Source organism: Desmodus rotundus, chromosome 8 (genome assembly GCF_022682495.2).
Source record: "Desmodus rotundus isolate HL8 chromosome 8, HLdesRot8A.1, whole genome shotgun sequence".
Classification (NCBI taxonomy): domain Eukaryota; kingdom Metazoa; phylum Chordata; class Mammalia; order Chiroptera; family Phyllostomidae; genus Desmodus; species Desmodus rotundus.
This window is the reverse complement of record NC_071394.1, coordinates 52026526-52041895: the sequence shown is the minus strand read 5'-3', so window position 1 is coordinate 52041895 and position 15370 is coordinate 52026526. Positions and strand designations below refer to the sequence as shown.

General features: G+C 34.1%; 1 protein-coding gene across 4 annotated transcripts in view; it reads left to right on the top strand.

Moving 5' to 3' along the window:
- Positions 1-15370, top strand: part of ATP6V1H (ATPase H+ transporting V1 subunit H) — a 116876-nt gene that overhangs the window by 43812 nt on the left and 57694 nt on the right. The window lies entirely within an intron of this gene.

The following is a 15370-nucleotide window of genomic DNA, read 5'->3' as shown; positions in this document are numbered from 1 at the left end:
ATCTTTGGTGATAGATTTGGGAGGTGGGAGAAAGCAAAACAGGGAAATCTCTGGGACTGGATAAAAAGTAAAAATAATAGACATAAAATTCTTTTACATAGGTGGGTATAGGATAGTTTAACAGTTAACAATTAACATAATACTAGTATTCTTTTTAGTGGCTGCGTTCTACCCATGTTCGTGTAAAGTGGTTTATTTAACCAGTGTTCTATTGATGGACATGTAGGGTGTTCCTAGTTTCTTTTACGCATATTTGCCTGCTTTGATGACTCTCTCTCTTGAGTATAGTTCTAGAGATGGAATTGCTGAGCCCAAGAATATACTTTTCTGCAATTTTGATAGATAATATCAAATCACCTTTCAAAAATGTGCAAATTTACATTTTCATCAACCATATATTGGAAGTATATATTTTTCCATTGTTTTCCTTAGATTTAATATAATCTTTTAATAGTTACAAAATTAGTTGAAAAGTGAAATCATTGTTTCAAATTTGTATTCTGTTAATGAGTGAAGCTGAGCATCTTTTATGATTTTTATCAGCCATTTATATTCCTCCTATAAATTGCTTATTCATAGCATTTGTCACATTTTAATGTTTAAAATTTGATGTGTAATAACTCTTTTTTAGAAGTTTGTAGTTAATAATAATAATAGTAATAACTAATGTTTATTGAGAGCTTGTTCTGTGTCAGGCACTGTTTTAATTGCTTTAAATGTGTTATGCATTTAATCTCCCAAGAACTCCATGTAATAGGCACGAGGCCACAAGAGGTTAAGTAATTTGCTAAAAGAGCCGGGAAGCAGCAGAGCTGGATTTCAGACTCAGACAGTCTGACTCATGCTCTTAACCATTATGCTAACCTGTCTTTGATAATCAGAATAATAAATGTTATAATTTGAGTGATTTTTGTACATTGTCTAATTTAATCCTCATGATAATTCAATAGGTACTATTATTATTTTCAATTTTACAGATGAGGAAACTAAAACTTGGAGATTAATTTCTCAGTAAGTGATAGAATCAGAATTTCAGTGAGATCTCCTTAGCTCCAAAGCCGCCCTCTTAACCACTCTGGCATCATCTTTTTTTCCTTGGGGCATTTTCTCAGGAACCTTGAAAGTGGCATTAAAAGGAGAGAAAACCATGAGAAGGAGAAACATAAGTCATGTGGCAAAGGAATTAGATTTCTTTGCTGAAAATACCAGCTGTGAAAGCCATCAAACTTCACGTTTTTCCTAGCTGCCTACAAGTGTTAAATGAGTGACTAAAGGCAAGGAGAAGTAAAGTTCAGTATAAATTTCATTGAAAGAGTGGAAAGTGAAATGAAAGTGTGACTTGCTAGATATGATAAATGCCAGTCACCTGTCGACCAAATGTTTAATGTATTAGATTGCTTTTGATTATCCTTATTTACAAAATTTTACATTTTTGTATAAAAATTGTTCTGTGGACTTTGAGAGGTTTACTCTTAAGAAATACGTAAATGTGGTACCTCTCTCTCTACTCTTCTTCCTCAGTGTATTGTCTCTGCCATTACTTACTTTAGCAAACTGTCTACATGGGGTGAATTTGAGTCTCATTTAGATAAAGTAGTAACCAATCCTTAAATCAGAATAGGTTGTATTAATGAGCTCTGAAGTATTTTAATAGCTAAACTGAATATATTTTTTCTTCTACATGAGTGTTCCATTATCCATATTCTCATTTATTTAGTAAAGATGAAAAGTTCTAGAAATAGGATCTTCTGACAGTCTCCTTCTGTTGCTAGAGTTTAGGCTAATTCACAAACAAGTTTTGAATCTCATTTTTTCCCAGCTCTATTATGCTAATCATTAGGGAGCACAGGTGCTCATGATATAGCTTGACATCAAATGGCTTGTTTAGTGAAGACAGAGTATGTAAATAAGTAATGTCAGTGCAATGCAATGACAAGTAATACACAAGAGTAAAAGTAATATAAGAGAGGTGGAGGGTAAGAATAGGGGGTTTTAGGAAAGCTTCAGAGAGAGGCCTGAAGAGGTTTTAGGAAGGTGCATGTTAATTTTTTTTTTGAAGTACAAAGGTGGAGAGAGGTTGATAAATGTTAGCAAATGAAGAAAGGACCTTTTGGAATTGGTAGTAATTTGTTGTTGTAGAAGTATTGATTATTGCCTTTCCGTCCCACACCCCCATTCTCAAGTGAATGTTAAGGGAATAAGTGGAGCACATGAGTCAGGCTCTCGATACCATCCTGGTAGTTGTGGCCGTTTGCTTTCTGAAGGCACAGACATGCTCTGTAAAATGGAGCTTTGCTGATCTCTGTTACCATTCTGGGCCTTGAACTAGTGGGACCAACACACATTTTTCAGCCATCCTGTTGTTACTGACTCACCCTGACTTGTTTTCATACTTGTGAGACATTGCTCACCAAAGCCCCAGTGTCTTCAAAAAGACTGTCAGATCTAATTTTGCTATTTCATTGTGTACTGTGCCCTACCCTGATGAAACATGAGTAAGAGCTGATTCTGCTTTTAAATTGTATTCACTGTGGTGAAATATATATGTCATCTTTTCAAATTGATATATTTATTTTGTGAAGACTTAAAACACCTATTTGTTTTGAATTTCTTTGTCTTTCCAACTTTCTGCTGTACTGTAGTCACAGGAACCTTTATTATATTATACTCTTCTATTTCAAATTGAGCACTTAACCATTTAAGAAAATGGAAATATTAATAGTTTGATTCTTTTCCTGCTTATAAAAATAATATGGTCTTGTGGTTAAAAACTGATATATAGAAAAATATTAAGGAAAATAGTATGAATTACATTATTCTCCCTTCTAGATATAGAAGAAGCTTGTTGATATTTTAATGCTTATAATTTATAATTTTTGCTCCCTTCCCACATGGGGGTTCAACTTTGGATGCATTGCAGTGGGCATGGAAAAACTGAATAGTTAGGGGGGAGCAGAATTTTTGTTTCTTCACAATTTGGTCAGATCATGCTTTGCATCAGATACTACAAAGAATGTGTGCATATGGGTTGGTTGTGTGCATGCCCAGCATGTACGGCCGAAGTCGGGTTTGCTGTGCTCTTGGGCTGCTCTCTGTGCCTTTGGAAAGTTGCTTAGCTTCTCCGTGCTGCAACTCTGTTCATGTGTCCGGTAAGATTAATGTCATTCCTCTTAAGTCTGTCATTGGACTTTATATGTGCTCATATTTAATGCCTTTGAGAGAATAAATGTTGACTAAATGAATGTTTGGCGTATGTAGGCCCTCAGTAACTATTTAGGATCATATGAAGGATGAAAAAAACACTGAAGTGAAAGTTGAAAAACCTTCTATGGAAGTAGGGTAGTGGTATTGAATTTAATGATGTACTTTTTGGTTTCTTTATTGAGTTAAACTCCTTTTTAATTTTTGGCTGCTTTGTTTGGTTCCATAATTAAAAATATGATAATAAAATTCCATGAGAATGAATTTAACTCAGTGCCTCCTACATCTAGTTTTTCTTTTAAATTATTTTTTATTGAATTTATTGCAGTGACACTGGCCAACAAAATAATACAGGTCTCAGGTGTACCATTCCATAACACATCATCTGCACACTGCACTGTGTGTCCACCGCCCCACGTCGTCTCCCTCTATCACCATTTATCCCCCCTTCACCCTCTCCCATCTGCCTCCACCCACCTTTCCTTTTCCCTCTGGCAATCACCACCCTGTTGTCTTGTCTATGAGTTTTTTTAAATTTAATCTTTATTGTATTTTTTATATTACCTTTTAGTCCCCTAATACCCTCCTCCCCCCAGCAATCACCATATTATTGTCCACTCCCATGAGTCATTTTTCCTTTTTGCTTAATACCTCCATCCCTTAACCCCCTCCCCCACCACTAGCTGTCATCCTGTGCTCCGTCTATGAGTCCGTCCCCAATTTCCTTGTTAGTTCAGTTTGTTCATTAGATTCCACATATGAGTGAAATCATATGGTATTTGTCTTTCTCCAACTGGTTTATTTCACTTAGCATGTTCTCCAGGTCCATCCATATTGTTGCAAAAGGTAAAATTATCTTCTTTTTACGGCCAAGTACTATTCCATTATGTAAATGTCACATAGTTGTTTTATCCACTCATCCGTTCATGGACACTTGGGCTGCTTCCATATTCTAGCAATTTTCTATGAGTATGTTAAGATTATGGTTGCATTAAAAGATTGTTAAGATATGCCCTGACTGGTGTGGCTCTGTTGGTTGGGTGTTGTCCCACAAAGTGAGAGGTCGCTGGTTCAATTCCCAGGCAAGGTATATGCCTGAGAGTTATGAGTTTGGTCCCTGGTTGAGGCACGATCCAGAGGCAACTGATCAATATGTCTCTCCCTATCTTTCTCCCTCCCTCCCTCTCTCTCTAAAAATAAATAAAATCTTCTTTAAAAGTTTGTTAAAATAATTCACTGAACAAAATCACCGAAAGCAAGACTACAGAGATAGGGTCTTTGTTTTCTTTTGGTGCATGGACTTTTTCCTAAATTGGAAGTTATTTATAAAGTTGGCATGAAAACTTCTCAGATATTAAGATACATTTTACAGTCTCATAAAACTGTTGGGAAAGATAGTCACCCTTGACACAGTGTGTTTGCAATTAGATTATCCTAGAAAGATGTTTTAGATTATTATTGAGTTTTTCTTTGTATAACTTTCACTTCTGGGAAATAGATCAACAATTGCCTAAGTAATTAACATGGAAATGAATAATATTTTTTTCAGTTTATATCTACTTATCCTTTTTTGTATGTTAGTTACACCTTTAAGTTAAAATAATCTGTTTTTTCAAATGTTGACGATTATAAACCTTTATCATAAAATTACTTCTTTTTATAATTGGTTAATAAGGTAACTTGCTTGTTAAAGTAAAATGTAAGTGTAGGAAAGAGAGTTGCTATAGATAGATACCAGGGTTTTATTTTAGCTGTTTTATTGTTTCAAATAATATATCTCAACACTTGTGTCTTTCCCTCTCATTTTTAGTAAACTTACATACTTTTAATAAGTATTATTTAGATAATATAGTTTTGTAAGTGCTATGACTTTTAGAACGAAATCAGATACTAGTAATTTATAGTAATGGATTGAGATTTACTTTTAAAGACCAGCATAAAATGCTTTGAACATTATATATATAGTATATATATAGAACACAGAATAAATTCTATATATAGAATATAGAATAACAGGTAGTTTATTCTATCTGAGCTTCCCATAGACTTTGATTAGTATTTGGTCCCTGCCTATTCCCTCCTCCCTCCCACTGATTTTCATTTTAGATCATTATTTTGTAATAGGGGTCATTCAAAACATTAGGTATCTCTAATATTCTTATACAGTTGATCCTTAACTTGAACTATTAAGGATTTGAACTGTGTGGGTCCACTTATTCATGGATTCTTTTCAATAAATATATTGGAAAATTTTTTTGAGATTTGTGACAATTCAAAAAACTTGCAGATGAATCACATACTTTAGAAATATTGAAAAAAAAATAAATAGCTGGTATGTCGTAAATGCACAAAATATATGTGGATACTAGTCTATTTTATCATTTGCTACCATAAAGTGTACATAAATACCGGTACATAATTGACTGTTTATGTTATTGCTAAGTCTTCTGGTCAACCAGAAACTATTAGTAGTTAAGTATTTTGGGAAGTCAAAAGCTGTCCTCAGATTTTTGATTGTACAAGGGGTTGGTATCCCTAACTCCTGGGTTGTTTAAGGGTCATCTATATAATAGATGAGAAGTGTTAGTTGATATTAGTTGAATCCTGCCTTTGAGCTCTTCCCTCTCACTTTCTCTTCCCCCTCCCTCCCCTCCCCTTCCCTTCCTGTCCTTATCCTCTCCCTTCCTCCCCCTCCACCCCCGTTCCCATTAATGGAATATCTTTTCACCTATCATTGCATCAGATGTATACTGAAGACCATTTATGTGATAGGAACGTGTTACTTACTGAGGGTATGGAAGGATAAATATGCCAAGATATGTATTCTCAGGGATGTTGTATTTTTTTTTAATTTTTGTCTTTGATAGAGTGACTTCATGAGGTTATCATGAAGAAGAATATACAAACCTCAAAAAGTCACAAGACCTTTAGAGTCAGACTAAGATTCTTAGCTTTTCTTTTGACCTGATTTCTGATTTAAAAGTTCTCTAAATAGATTATCTACTTTTTATGGAAACTTAAGGAGTACAGTAGTGTAACTCTTTTCTAATTTTCCTTTCAGTATGGCTTTTTACAAAGATTGTAGGCTTCGGAGTGGACAGATGTAGATGTGAATTTCAGCACTAGATTATTGGGAGAGTAGCTTGAACTCTTGGTTAATAAAATTATATAGGTTTCAAGTGTACAGTTCTGTGACACATCATCTGTATATAGTATAATGCTCTTAAAATCCATCCATGTTGTTGCAAATAACAATATTTTTTCTTTTAATGGCTATGTAGTATTCCACTATACATATCTACATCTTTATTCAGTCATTCACTGAAGGACACTTAGGTTGTTCCACGTCTTAGCTATTGTGAATAATGCTGCAGTGAACATAGGGGTACATATATCTTTACAAATAAGTGTGTTCAAATTTGGGGGAGTTGATACCCAGAAGAGAGATTGCCGAGTCATATGGTAGCTCTATTCTTAGATTTTTGTGGAACCTCCATACTATTTTCCATGGTGCCTGCACCAGTTTACATTCCCACCAGCAGTATACGAGTGTTCTCTTTTTTCCGCTTCCTCTCCAATGCTTATTATTACTTGTCTTAATTAGTAATTGCCATTCTGACAGGTGTGAGTTGGTTATGTCATTGTGGTTTTCATTTGCATATCCCTTATAACTAGTGATGTTGAGCATCTCTTCATATATCTGTTGTCCATCTGTCAGTCTCCCATGAAAAGGGTCTATTTAGGTCCTCTGCCCATTTTTTTTTCAGATTGTTTATTTTTTGTTGTTGTTGAGCTGAATTAGTTCTTTACATATTTGATATTAGCCCTTTATTGATTGAGGCATCATTTGCAAATATATTGGTTGGTTGCCTTTTTGTTTTGCCTTTGGGGTCAAGTTTACAAAAATTCCTCTGGGACTAAGGTCTATAAGTTTAGTGCTATGTTTTCTTTGCTATATTTTACTATTTCAGGTCTTATATTCCAATCTTTAATTGATTTTGAGTTAATTTTTGTGTATGGTTTCAGATAGCATTCTAGTTCCATTCTTTTACACGTGGCGTTCTAGTTTTCCCAGCACCATTTATTGAAGAGGCTTTCCTTTCTCCATTGTATGTTTATGGCTCCTTTGTCAAGAATTACTTGACCATATATGTGTGGGTTTATTTCTTAGTTCTCAATTCTGTTCCATTGGACTATGTGTTTGCTTATTTTTCTGCCAATATTATATTGTTTTGATTATATATCATTGTAGAATAGTATTAGGGGTCTTTTGTAGTTCCATACAAATTTGAGGTTTTTTTGTTCCATATCTGTGAAAAATGCCAATGGGATTTTGATAGGGATTACATTAAATCTGCCTATTGTTTTAGGTAATATGGACATTTTAACAATGTTAAGTCTTCCAGTTTTCATTCTTTCCATTTTTCATTTGGAATATCTTTTCATTTTTTTGTGTCTTCAATTTCTTTCAACAATGTTAGTAGATTTCAGTGTGTAAGTCCTTCACTTCCTTTGTTAAGTTTATTCCTAGGTATTTTATTTTATTTTTTGTAATTTTAAGTGGAATTTATTCATTTTTCTTTCTGATATTTTGTTGTTAGAACACAAAATAGGAACACAGATTTTTCTATATTGATTTTGTATTTTGCAACTTTACTGTATTTTATTATTGTTGTAATAGTTTTTGTTGGATTTTTTAGGGTTTTCTATATGTATAAAATGTCATCTGCAAATAGTGACAGTTTTACTTTTTCATTCCCATTTGGATGCCAGCTATCTGTCTGTCTATTTATTTACTTACTGACTTTTTGCTATGGTTAGAGTTCTTTGTTGAATAACAGTGACAAGAGTGGGTATCCTTGTCTTGTTTCTGATCTTAAGAGAAAAGCTTTTAGTTTTTCACAAATGAGTATATTAGCTGAGCATTTGTCTTATATGGCCTTCATGAATTTGAGATACCTTCCTTTTATACCCATTCTTTTGATTGTTTTAATTATAAATGGATATTGTATTCTGTCAAATACTTCCCCCATCTATGGATACGATCTTTGTCTTTATGATTTTTGTCTTTTATTTGGTTAATATGTTGTATCACATTGATTGATTTTCAGATACGATCCTTTTACTGTATTGTTGCATTCAATTTGTAGTATTTTGTTTAGGATATTTGCATCTATGCTCATCAGAGATTTGGCCTATACTTTTCTTTTTATGTGTTCTCTCCTTGTTTTATTATCAGGGTAATGCTGGCATCTTAAAATGAGCTAGGAAGTATCACATCCTCTTTAACTTTTTGGAAGAGGTTGAGAAGGATAGGTACTAAATCTTCTCTGAATGTTTGGTAGAGTTCACCAATGAAGCCATGCAGTCCTAGACTTTTTGTTTTTTAGGTTTTGATTAATGTTTCAATGTACTTACTAGAGATCACTTTATTTAGGTTTCAATTTCTTCATGGTTCAGTCTAAGAAGTTTGTATTTTTCTAAGAATTTGTCCATTTCTTCCAAGTTACTGAATTTGGTGGTGTAAAGCCTTTCATAGTGTTCTTATATAATCCTTTGTATTTCTGTGGTGTTTGTTGTGACTTCTCCTCTTTCATTTCTGGCTTTATTTGAGCCTTTTCTCTGTTACTTTAGTGAGTCTAGCTAGAGTTTCGTTAATTTTATTAATCTTCGCAAAGTACCAGCTTTTTATTTCTATTTTCTGTTTTCTGTGTTTTGTCTTTTTTTCTCTATTTTGTTTATTTTTGGTTAATTTTTGTTATTTTCTCCCTTCTACTGACTTCCGGCTTCATTTGCTCTTCTTTTTCTAATTCTTTAAGGTGTAATGTTAGATTGTTTGAGATTTTTTTAGTTTGTTTCTTGAGATAGACCTGTGATGCTATAAGTTTCTCTCTTAGTACCACTTTTTCTGCATTCCCCAAATTTTGGTATGTCATATATTCATTTTAATTTGTCTCTATGTATCTTTTCATCTCTTATTTCTTTGACCAAATATTTATTCAGTAGCATGTTGCTTAATGTTCATATATTTGTGGGGGCGTTTTTTAGCTTGCTTCTGTAGCTATTTCCAGTTTCACACTGTTTATGGAGAATATGCATGGTAGGATTTCAATCTTAAGTTTCTAAGACTAGTTTTTGCCCCAATATATAGTCTCTCCTTGAGAATGCTGTAGTGTGCTCTAGAGAAGAATATTCCGATATTTGGGGGAAGAAAGTTGTAAAATTATCAAGTCCATGTGGTCTGTCATTTAAAGCTGATATTTCGTTGTATTTCTGTGCTCTCACATTACCTTGTTGTTCCTGGCATTTGTTGGCTTATTTCATTGCCTGTGCATTTGATGTTGTGAACTCTTTTCTTGCTTAGATACTTAAATTTAGTTCTCAACAATTTAGTAGGTTAATAGGTAGGGTACTTTTTGTTTTCTGGTAGATGTTACAGTGCAAGTTTTTGTTTTTTCTTACCTGCATTATTTGTGCCTCTGGGATTGTAGTGGAGCAACATCATTTTAGTTGAGGAAAATGCTACATACCCTTTGAGATGGTAGGTGTTCCAATCTGTGACCAGCTTACCTAGTTACAGGGCAATAGGGTGGGGACATTTGGCTGGTGGTAGAACCTGTTTTGTGAGCTCCCAGTGCTTCTTTCATGTTACTAATAGTTTCTGGCCCAGTAGTGGTTTGCAAAGCATCTTCACCGCTTATTTGGGCTCTGTTGGGATGGGTAGGGCAGGGGAGGCATGCCTGGGATCTTGCAGATTTATTTCCCTGTCAGCAATGTTTGTTGGCACTGATGTGGTATTTAAGGCTTCCCAGCCACCTCTACTGGGTCCTGCCACAGTGGGGTTCGGGGAAGGTAGGTGCCCTTCCTTGGAGGGATGCTGCTTCTGCCTCTCCTACTCTCCAAACTATAGCGTGAGGGATGCAGCCCAACTTCTTCCTCAGTACCATGGCTTGCTGTTACTACAGTGGGCTCTGAACTGTATCTGTGGCCACACTCTGCCCACCTCCCACCTCATATTTATCCTATTTATTGCTGATACCACCTTCTCTGAGATTCTGTTTTCTAATTTAGATTTGAAATTATTTAAAATAGATCCCATCTATTGGCAGAAATATTAGGGGTTTTTTTACTCTCCTGTGCTTAATTTGTGACAGTACAAACATTAGGTGAACATAAGGCTGAAAATCAAAATACTGTCTTTAGACATCTACAAATTTGATGTACTGTACATAATTGGATTAAAATTGAGCCATTAGAAAGGACATCATAAGGCCTTTTGATTTAGACCATCAAATATGTGGGGGGAAAATGTGTCCTTTTTTCTTTATTTTTCTCAAATTCTAAAACCTTTGACAAAGATTTCACTGATAAGGTTGTTTGAGGATAATCTACTTATGTGTTTTTTCCCACATCCTGAAACTCAGAAAGGAAATCTTTGTATTGAAGACTTCATCAAGTTCGTTGAGCTACTATGGGATGAAGAAATCTAGCAGCTACCAGTTATTTTTTTTCCACTTGGCTGGATGAATTACTTTAAAAAAATGTCAGTCTTATTTATTTATAGCAGGTACTGAACTCCAGGTCTCTCCAAATATTATTCTCTTGGTTAAATTGATTTGTCAGTCCTTAGTTCCTAAAGTAAATAAGAATGTTTTGAACTCGTGACTAAGAAAATATTGAAGATCATATTTGTTTAAAATTTTACATCTGTTGTGAGTTTTATTTCTATTTTTGGTTCTGCTTAATCAAGATGATAATATATCAGAACATAATATATCAGATAGTGAGATAAATTATATTTTTACAACTGTTTGGTTTTCAGTAGAAAGGCTTAGAAAAAATACCACCAATGGAATTTTCATTACTTATATTAGTCATGATGTTTAATTCACACCCACATACATATACACACCCACGAAGATATGCACATACCTATACCTTCCTGTGCAGACAGTTCACAGTTGCGGTCCTTTCAAAGAAGACCGCAGAGTTTAAGTGTATGGGAACTCTTTTGCCTGCTGCTTTGACACAGAAGTATTGCTACCAAGAAATTTTATTCCCAGGTCTATCCTTTGTCCCTTATTTCAGGAATTTCTCTATATTGTTCATTAGATATGAGGCTTGGATGGGATCTTGTAAGACTGAGAGGTTTTTAATCTCAGGGTAAGTTTTTTTAATACAGTGATACTTCAGGTGTGATCCACATGTCACGGTAGTGCTGTCAAGTGTTAGTTAGCGGTCTTCAATATGTAAGTATAGAAAGTGAGGATAAGAATTTAGAAAGTTAGGTAATTTGACAGAATAATTGTATGACTGTTAAACTTAGTAAAAATTTAAGCTTGTTTTTGGCATGTCTTTTAAAATTTATTTTTCTACAAGTACATTTTTGTTGTATTTTATAAAAGTAATTTATTCATGACTGATTGTAAATTAAAAAACAAACAAAACTGGTCTTTTCCACAGATGCTTTGAGAAGCTCAGCTTTAACATGTATTTTATAAGGCTACGAGTTTTGGTGAGGGAAAGATCTGATTGCCACTTGAATTCAATCTGTTCTTAGTGAAGTCAAGATGCCTCCGCACCATTACTTGGATGAAGGCCAAGATGACATTTACAGTTTTGGTTTTGTTGAGGTGAAGATGCATTTGAGTTTTAAGGTCTTTAAAGGACAGAGAAAGGCAAATACCCTATGATTTCACTTATATGTAGAATCTAAAAATCAAACCAAAACACAGACTTATAGATACAAAGAACAAATTAATGCTTTCTAGAGGGGGATGGGTCAAAAAGGTGACGGGGACTAAGAGACAAACTTCCAGTTATAAAATAGCTATAAGGATGTAATGTACAGAATAGGAAATATAGTCAATAATATTATAATGGCTATGTATAGTAACAGGTGGTTACTAGACTTGTTGTGGTGATCATAATGTATAAAAATGTTGAGTCACTATATTGAACATATGAAACTAATATAATATTGTATGTCAATAATAATAATAATAATAATAATAATAATAATAGAAGCATACACTGCTGCCAGATTCTCTAGGATTTTTTTTTTCAGGCAAATTCAGTTTCCTAAGTAAGTTTCTTGACAATGAGATGGGGAGATAAAATTAAAACATATTTTAAAGGAAAAATATAAGGCTAATTGATTGTTTTAACATAGAGTTGAAGAAAAGGGGGGAATCAATTATGACTGGGTTTCGAAGTGCTCATATCTTAGAGAATTGACAGAAGAGGTAATTTCAGAAAAGTATGAGAGGTTTATTCTATATTAGTTGTATTGACCATGTTGAGGGTATAGTTGAAACCAGTAGTTATGCTAATATCTTAAATATGAAGTTTAATGTTTTAGCCAACAAATAGGCAATGAAAATAACAAAGGACCTTATGAATAGAGGAGCATTGGTATGTTTCTGATGTTAGAAGAGATAGTAGTAAGAAAAGTAACTGGAAAAGGTAACAGAAAAGTTACAACAGTAAGTAAAATTGCACAAAAGCAAAGGAAGACAGGAAGAGTTTCATAAAGGGAGAGGTTATCAGAATTTAGGTCTCCTCCCAGTTTCAGATCTTTAATTGCATTGCATTATGGTCATGAAACATACTATTCTACACAGTTTCAATTCTTTGAAATTTGAGACTTGTGTTATGGCTTATCTTGTGGTCTGTCATGGTGAATGTACCATTTGCACTTTAAAGAGAATGTGTATCTTCCGGATGTATAGTTTCTATAAATGTCAATTAAATCATGGTGGTTGATAGTGTTATTCAGAACTTCTGTGTACCAATTTTTTTTGTTTACTGGTTCTGTCAATTGCTGAGAGTTGTTAAAATCTCCAGCTACTGGGAATTTGTCAGTGTCTTCCTTCAATTCTGCTGGTTATGTCTTTATGTATTTTGAAATGCTGTTTGTGATGTTAATCTATGTTACATTTTCCTAATGAATCGGTCCTTGAATCATTGTGAAATGTCCCTTATTATTAGTAATGCTCTTTGTCTTGGTACCTAATTTATTTGAAATTAATATAGACATATTAGCTTTCTTATGCTTATGGACTTCCATCTTTCAGTTTCAACCTATATATGTCTTATATTTAAAGTTTGTCTCTTTTAGAGAACATATACTTTGAACTTTTATGTATTCTAGTAATCTCTGTTAGCTGGAATGTTTAGTTTCACTGGCATCTAAATAATTATTAGTATGGATGGACTCATTTTTTTAATCTATTTAAAATTTAATCTATTTTTTAAAGCACAGGTGGTATACAATATATTGGTTTCAGGTGTATAATGTAATGATTCAACATTTATATACCTTAGGATTAGTAATACTAATAACTGTCTGTCACCATGCACACTTACCACAATATTATCGACTATATTCCAGTTCACCTGTCCTTTCTACCCACCCACCTCTCCTCTGGCAGCATCAGTTCCATCTCTGTATCTATGAGTCTGTTTTTGTTTTGTTTTAGATTTCACATACAAGTAAAGCCATATGGTATTTGTCTTTCTCTGTTTGACTTATTTCACTTAGCATAATACCCTCTAGGTCCATCCATATTGTCACAAGTGGCAAGATTTCTTGCGTTTGTATGGATGAATGATATTCCATTGTATGACTATGTACATCCCATTTTCTTTACATGTTTATCTCTCAGTGGACACTTAGATTGTTTTCCTATCTTGGTTATTGTGAATAATGGTGCAGTGAACATGAGGTGCATGTTATCTTTTCAGGTTAGTGCTTTTCTTCAAGTAAATACTCAGAAGTGGAATTGCTGCATCAGATGGTAGATCTATTTTTAATTTAATTTGAGGAGTCTCTGTACTATTTCCCATAGTGGCTATAACCAGTTTACATTACCATTAACAGAGCATTGGTGTTCTCTTTTCTCCTCATCCTTGTCAATACTTGTTATCTCTTGTTTTTTTAATTATAGCCATTTTTTTTAAATCCTCACCCAACGTACTGTTTACTGATTTTTAGAGAGAGGGGTGTCGAGGTGGGAAGAGAGAGAGAGAAAACAGGCCTTTATTGGTTGCTTCTCATATGTGCCTTGACTGGGGATTGAACCCACAGCATTTTGGTGCACTGGATGATGCTTCAACCAATAAGCCACCCAGCCAAGGCTGATGATAGCCATTTTGACAGGTGTGAGGTGACATTTCATTGTGGTTTTGATTTGCATTTCTCTGGTGTTTAGGGATATCAGGCACCTGTTAACGAACCTGTTGGCCATCTGAATGTCTCCTTTGGAAACTGTCTATTCAGATCCTTAGCCTGTTTTTTAATTGCCTTTTTTTGTTATTGAGTTGTATGAGTTCTTTATATATTTTGGGTATTAACCCCCTCATCAGATATATTGTTTGCAGATATCTTTCTCCCATCTGGGATGTCTTTTTATTTCATTGTTTCTTTTGCTATGTAGAAGAAGCTTTTAGTTTGATGTAGTTCTACTTGTTGACTTTCACTTTTGTTGCCTATGATTTTGGTGGTCTATACAAAATGTTGTTTACGTGACCACTGCCAAAGAGGTTTTTCTCTGTTTCTTCTAGGAGTTTGGTAGTTTCATGTCTTTCATCCATTCAGAGTGAATTGTTGTTAGCTATATGAGATAGTGGTCCAATTTCATATTTCTGCATGTGGTTATCCAATTTTCCTAATGCCATTTATTGAAGGACTGTTCCTTTCCACTGAGTATTCTTGGCTCCCTTGTCAAATATTAGTTGAGTGTAGAGGTAAGGGCTTATTTCTGGGTGCTGTTTTCTGTTCCATTGGTCTTTGTGCCTGTTTATGCCATTATTGTATAGTTTTGATTACTGTAGCTTTGTAGTTCAGTTTAAAATCTGGAAGTCTGAGGCCTGCAGCTTTGTTCTTCTTTCTCAAGATTGCTTTGATTATTTGGGGCCTTTGTGGTTCCATATAAAGTCTAGGATTTTTTTTTTCTATTTCTGTGAAAAATGCCATTGGGATTTTGGTAGGGATTGATCACAATAATGGCCATATACTAAGCTAAATCTCTTTGTTTTTATTTGGTATAATATAACTTGCTTACAAAAATAAATATTTTTTCAAATTTTGGTACACTTATTTGGAATTGTGAAAATCACAGGAACATAACTGGGGAATTTGCTTGAATGTCACAAAACTTTTCTGATA